Genomic DNA, 7,945 nt, shown 5'->3' with positions numbered 1-7,945 from the left:
TTTCCACTGCATTAAAATAAGTGTTCTTGATCTTTGCTTTCAAACTAAAAAATTAAACTCAAAATAAAACATAACTTTCCTTTTTACTAAAACAATTTTTTTAATTACATTCTTGAGTTGAAGGATTTAGTCCCAAAACAACAGAATAACCATCATCATAATTCTCCATTCCATGTGCCATTAGTTGCCATACTAAACTTCCTCCCATTGTTCCACCTTCTTTTGCCAAATTATACACATTTCTATATACACTACTCATAAATATATTTTTTGATCCTTCACCTGATCTACTAGACATTCCAAATTCAACAAGCACTAAAGGTTTCTTTAATATATTTCTTGCATCTTCCCAATGACTTGTTATCCACTTTTCCATCCACACCAATTGTGCTTCATTACTTTGTCCAGAATGATTCGTCTAATGATCGAGAGATTATTTTTTGGACAAAGACTGTTTTAATTATTTATTTATTTATTTATTTAAATTAAATTAAGTCACCGACACTCAACTTTTTAGTTGATTATCCCGACCCGACTCGGATCCGTACGACCTGTTTTATTTAAAATCTTTCCCGAATTTATTTAAAATTTTCCACCTTTTGAAAATGACTGTTCTGAAATGTTGCAACTTTCAGGAACAACCAAGTCCGTTTGAAAGGTTGCAAATTTTCATTAATGATCGTGTGGATTCTGAAAAGGTTGCAACCTTTCGGAACCTGTTCCTCTTGCTTATAAATACCATTTATTCTTCAGAATTTTTTTTACGATTTTTTTAATTTCTTCTTCTTCTGCTGCACAAAGTTTCTTCGTGTACTTTACTGTTGTTGAGTTGTTCGCTGACACCAGAGTTTTGAGTATCAATACGCTGGTGATTGAGATCATTCTATCCTGGGAGGACATATTCCAAATCAAACCTCGGATATTAGACGGGAATAATTTTCTTAAGGGGACACTGTGCATTCAGTGGAATTGATCTTATTCTGTTCTTATTTTCAGATTCTGATACGTTTGCATATTTTAGTTTTTTCTGAATTAATTTTTTGTTCATCTCTCTTACTGATTCATTAAACTTTGGTTACTCTGTGTTTCTACAAAGTTTTGTTGAAATCAATAATTCTATTTTTCAAACACATATTGGAAACAATTCTCAAATGTTTAGAAACAAATATTTGCTTCTGAATTTGCCTGTATAGAGAAACAGATCCACAATATAGAGAGATTGTGTGTGCTTCAATTTCTGCTGTATTGTTTGTTCTTAGTCCCTTGACTCCTGGTGGACGATTCACGACTCAAACCTTGACTGGTTTAACAACATGAGATGGGATTCTTGTCGTACCTAAACCTTTCACATATATCACTTACGGGACACGTAATATAGATCCTGTATAATATGTTAGAACCTTGTTATTTTTTAGTATTTGCTTCGACTACTTATTTAGTTATTTCCCATCCTCTTTTTTTCCCTGTTGTTTTTTGTGGAAATTGGCTTAAAGACTTGAAGTTTTTTAAACATCTATTTCTATTACAACTACATGGATTTGAAAAGTCTTGTGGAAAATTGTAGAGTGACTCACAAGTTTGAAAAATTCCACACGGTATCATTGATGTTACATTACATACTCTTAAGTAGATGTAGGAGTTAAATCATGTCTTTAATTATTGTTATTTTTTACTTTTAGGAAAACTTAAGCAGATGTAGGAGTTAAATCATGTCTTTAATTATTGTTATTTTTTATTTTTGGGAAAAGGGTCTGAAAGATATTTCTACTTTGGCTGAAATTTATTTTATAATATCAAATTGCACTATTAAATAGTGTAGAAGATAAAAGGTTCTTTCCAAAGTTCAGTATTGTTACAACAATCTCGATCAAAGTTCGGATATATTTCAAATCTTTTTTCCTTTATTTTTCTCACTCGACTAAGTGAAGCAATAGTATCTCTCATTGGAAATACAAGTTCTGCACCAAATTTTTCTACCGTGTGTGTTGCGTAAGAGGACCAATTCACATTGTCTTAGGTAATGCACTACTGAATCTAAAGAAAAATTAGAAAATAGCTAAGTATTAACTATTTTGTTAAATCTTTTGTCTTCCAAATAGTCTTGTGGAACACTACAAAATATGAGTAACAGGTTGTTAGAATTGAGAGAGAATAGGAGAAAAAAGGTATAATTGGGGAACCTTCTGCAATCTCAAGATCGTGTTAGTTTTTTGCCCTGATTTTTTTTATCATAATTGAGTTTTATTTTTGGCTTAAAGAAAAATTAAAGTATTATCATAATTGCTTTTATTTTTTCTGAAAGAAAAATATAATTCTCTTCATATTTAGTTGATTCTTTCCTTTTAGAAAAAATGTTTTGGAGTGACAAGGTTTTTGGAGTAGCTAGTTTTTCCACAATGTAGTTGTTTATAGACCTTTGTTTATGGGGAGATTTATTCTCTCTACAGTTTCAAACGTTTTTCTTTATAATAGTTTTGATATAATAATATTTTAATTTTTAGTATTAGTCTTTGTTCTAATTTATTAACCATATGATTTGCAATTTGTAAGCTTCCGCATGACACCCTAATCACCCCTTCACATAACCAACAGATCTTTAACTAAGATCGAAAGATTCAACTAAAGAAAAGGAAGCTAGAACGGAAAAAGAGTACTATTTTGAATAAAAGAACTTTGTTATATAAGAAGACTATTTGATTTTTGTTGGTGTTGAGTTGTTTACAAATGCCTAATACCACTCCTATTTAGAGTTGTGTAAGCATGGTTCTAGATACTAATATAATAATCTAGAGACTATTCTAACCTCTTCCTACAAATATCTAAAACTCTGGGACTATCCAGATTTTTTCTAACTATAAATATTTAATTATCTAGAATATTAATATTTTTCTTAGATACAACAAATACTAAAAATATCTCTACAAACTTTAGAAAATTTTACTAAATATCTAAAATTATTTGTACCTTTGAAAAATCATCTTTATTTTTCACAACTATTACTCATCCATGGACCACAATTTGTGTATTTAGTGATGCCAAAGTTGTATTATTTTATCTCAATTTATGCCAAAGTTGAGCGAAACAAATATTGTATAAATGTTACTATCAACAAAAGACTGAAAAACTTGGTCAGTCTTTTTGGAAATAGACTTATGAGGGGTAAAGCAACCACTTTTATTTGTATGGATATTTTTTTTTGTTTAATCCAAATAAATTGGAGCCGGTGATATGAAACCTTTAAAATAGTAATAACTATATTGATATAATGACCAAAAAGCCATTTATGATAATAAAGATTTTAGGGTCATTTTTAGCATAAGTTGATATGGCACACAATAATAAAAAACAGATTGATGAAGGTTCATAAGAAAGGAATCCAAAGTCATCAATTTAAATTTAATTAATGATGATCTTGTATCAACATGATGTTCCACTTTATTTGGGAGCAAGGGCGGACCCACCTTATAGCAAGGTGTGTCACCGACACTGCTTCTTCGGTTTTTTTTATATTTATATTCATATAAAACCTAAAAAACAGAATATGACTGCTAGTAAAATGCATTGTACTAGATGGTCACATAAGAGATCTTGGCCTATTTGTTGGGGGCATGGTTTATGCGCAAGAGGTTGTGAGTTTGATCCTTAGCAGAGCAGACCCTTTTTTATGAATTTAATTTCATGAAAACGTTTCGTTAAGAGTTTCACTAGTTAACATAATCATGTTTATTAATACGTCTAGAGTAATTTTTATTAATATAATGTTGTTATACTATTTAATTTTAATATCGACACCGTTTACATAAAATACTGCGTACGCTACTGCTTGGTAGTGTTGTAGTTCGACGTTCTTTGTTTCTTTTATAACGTTTAATATTGTTCTTTATAACTTCTATTTAAAAAATTTCTTTATATTTGACCAACTATTTCCAGGGAGATTTTCTTAGTTTGCTTTTTTATACTTAAAATCATCTTCTATGACTCATAATTTTTGTATAATAAACACAAAAATTAAAAAAATATAGCAATTTAAGATTTTGGAGGAACATTTTACCTTAGGGTAAAATGTTCTTGACGATGTAGTGTATGTATCAAAAAGATGAATATTACCGAATGATCATATGTAATCTTAATAAAATAGTTCAAATCTCGTGCGAATCACGGGTAATTTATTTAGTTTTAAAATAAAAGTAAAGAAAAAAGATTCCCCCTTTATACGTAATAAGTGAGAATTATATTTTATTTTTGCTATTTAATTTTTATCTTTATTTTATTTATTTTTAACTCAAACGAACACTAAAAACAATTTGTTGATTTATCGAAACCACAAATTAATTCTAACGAAAACTACAACAACTCTAACTCCTCCAGTTTCCATTGAAGCACCATTGCCACCATCTCTTGAAGAGCAATCACTGTAGTGGCTACCTATTTAATATTTTCTGCAACTTTTGAAAATATAAAATATCCAATTTTGCTATGCTAGTAATCAATATTTGTTCTCAACAATAAGAAAAATAAATTAATAGGGGTAAATATGTAATTTATTATTCCAATGCATGTTTAATTAATATCTACATAACTTATTCTACATTCTAACATCATAACTTATACATAAATTTCCTCATTTCTTATGTTGATATTAATTATGTAGGACTACAAAAAACACAACCAAATGTTGTATAAAATTTATACATAAATAACTTTTAGATAATTTTTAAAATCCAACCAACCAAACATGGTATAAGTTAGATTGATTTCTCTACCAAAGACAAAACTTCTATCATATATAATAAAACTAATATATTTTTTTATATATGAATAAAATGTAAGTTATACGATAACCAAACAGTGCCTTTGTGATGCCAACGCTGTATTATTTTCTCTCAATTTATGCTGAAGTTGAGCAAAACAAATATTTGGTATAGTTGGTACTATATCAACCAAGACTAAAAACTTGGTCAGTCGTTTTGGAAATAGAATTATTAGGGGGAAAGTACCCCATTTTATTTATCTAGACATTTTTCTTGTCTCTCTTTAATTTAAATCTCTGACTTTTATATATGCAGTGTAATTTCTTAATTTGGGGTCTAAAAAAGGTAGAGTGAATGGAGACTTTATCTCTTTCGAGAATAAAATACAAGTTGTGAGCAACCAATTATGTCCGTCATCAAAAATATCAAACAATATCAAATGTTACTGCTCCGTTTCAATTTGTTTGTATGATTTTGATTTAACATAAAATTTACAAAAGTTTTTTTTAAAAAAAATTATATCTTGTGATCTCAAATTAAAATATGTAGAATGTACTATTAACCACTAATTGGTTCAGTGACTTCAAAATTCCACTGGAACATTGTCTTGTTAAATCATGTGTATTCAATTATTGTTCTTTTTATTTTTCTCACTTTACTTAGTCAAGCAATAACATCTCTCATTGGAATTTGTGTCAATTCACATTGTTTTGAGTAACACAAGATAGTGGATGACCTCGAAATAAAAAACAACATTTAGAGAAAACAGATTGGTACTAGCAACCAAGACTTAAGAGTCTTAATGGAAATTGACTCAACATTTTGGACAACTTTTTTCATTTGTGGTAGATGGGGGGCAAGTACCCCATTTTATTTGTCTGGATGTTTTACCTAACAGTCTGATAAGACCAGTCAATAACAACAATTAACATATTCAATATAATCTTATAATTGGATTTAGAGAAAAATAGAGTATGCGACTACCTTATCTCTATGAGAGGTTGCTTCCGATAGACATTCGATTCAAAATAAAGCATGACATAACATTTTGAAAAAAGAAATACAAGTATATGAAAATACAAAAATCAGAAAATGGAAGATTTACCTACTCTGGGCTCATTAGATGAAAATTATTTATTGTAATTTTATATGGAATATGATAATACTCACATATTTTCAAACAATATAATTGATAATTTAAAAGATATATATTCAATGTTGGAATATATCTATGTTTTATGGTGGGTCTTAGGGTAATACTTCCTCTGTCCCTATTTACTTGTCCATTTTGACAAATCAAGAAAGGACAAAAAAAATTCCTATTATACCTTCATTTAAACATTCTTGAAAATTTATAAGTTTTAATTCATCCTTTTTGAAATCATATTTAATAAGAGTAGAATTGTAACTTTACTATGTTAATTATTGTTATCTTAATATGTGTGTCTTTTCTAAAGTGGACAACTAAATAGAAACAGAGGGAGTCAGTAGTATCATTTATGTTTTCTTAGATTTGTTCATTTATTCTACTTTATATAAATTAACAATAATAATTATAGATTATGAATTGATTTTGTATCTTTTTTGTTTCTTCTAANTACCACCCTGTCAAATTTCTTTATCATTTTATTCTTACTCCTATTCTGTTAGACTACACAAAAGCTATTATTATCGCCCTCTTATTTGTTGACTTTACCCTAGCATAAGGTAATACTGATTTTTTTTCCTTTGAACAAGTTCAATTTTTGTTTACTGCTTAAATTTGGCTTGTGTTTATGAAATAATGTGTATAGATAATATTTGTTATTTTATTTATTTCACACACTCAATATTTTTATTTTGCTCTAAAAAGTATCACTCTGGGAGTAGTTGTTGAATCAAATTCCATGGAGTATATATTTCATGAGTCTGATTTTAAATTCAACTTTATTGGTTTCATTTAGTGTCATTTTTGTATGCTTTGTGGCCTCTCAATTCTTATTTAGTATGTATATTTATTTTTAAAACATTATTAGTATCATACCTAAAGTTGCTATCTTCTTGAAGAAATAGAATAACTCCCAAGCATGTATCTCATTTTGTTACATGACAGATGAATAATATTATATTACAAATATATGTTGCATTTGAATCTATTTTTTTCAACTAAATGACTGTTCAATTGCTAAATAGAGTATTATATACTTCATTTTAGGAAGTCTATATTAATATATTAGGATGAGACACGTGTCTAGAAATAATTATATTAAAATTGAGAAGAATCTAAGTCAAAAGTTGAATTACAAAATTATATCATGACTATTAATTTATTATCTTAAATAATTTAATATTTATTTTGGGATTCATGAATTTTGACTCTTCGTATTATGATAATAATACTCCTATGTCTAACTAGATTTACAATCCAATACTCATTATTAAATTATAAATTATTATTAACAAGAAAACAAAAAAATATCACAATCTTTACAACTTTCACGTACTAATAGTGATGACTTTTCATATTGACAGTTGTTACAAATTTCTTAATAATTAGTCATAATGATTTTTCATTATACATTTAATATATACATTTTTTTTACATATTTTATCCTTAGATTTTAACTCATACATTACATTTAAATGTTATAAATTATTTAATTAATTAAATAGTAAATAACAAATCATCATATTGATACGCATAAATTTTATTATGGTTTTTACTCCTATCTCTCACCATAATCTCAAATGGATTAATTTCATATTCACGACAACTCTTTGTGTTCTTCAATACTATCATATCAATAGTGACATTTGACACAATAATGTACACACTTGCACCAATTACAAAAAGAAAAATATCTATACTCTCTTCTCTCTTCTCTCATCTCTTTTTATTTGTTTAGTTTAATATTTATGTTTCTAGTTTATTGTTATTGTAAAAATTTTATAATGTTGTGTTGTTATTATTATTAAAATTTACCATGATTTGTTGCTTTGTATATATTAGCCTAACATGTGGTATTTTAGCATCCTCCTTAATATTGAATTTGTGCAATAGTTAGTTATTTTACTTGTACACTTTTTAATCAATTTAGTAGTCAAATATATATTCTTTTCTTAGAAATATATATGTAGTTTCTATCTGAAAAGGATGACTTTTTCTATTATATATATATATATATATATATATATATATATAACAAGGACAAAGA

The sequence above is a fragment of the Solanum pennellii genome, chromosome 12, assembly GCF_001406875.1.
Source record: "Solanum pennellii chromosome 12, SPENNV200".
NCBI lineage: Eukaryota > Viridiplantae > Streptophyta > Magnoliopsida > Solanales > Solanaceae > Solanum > Solanum pennellii.
Note: the sequence above shows the minus strand (reverse complement) of the source record.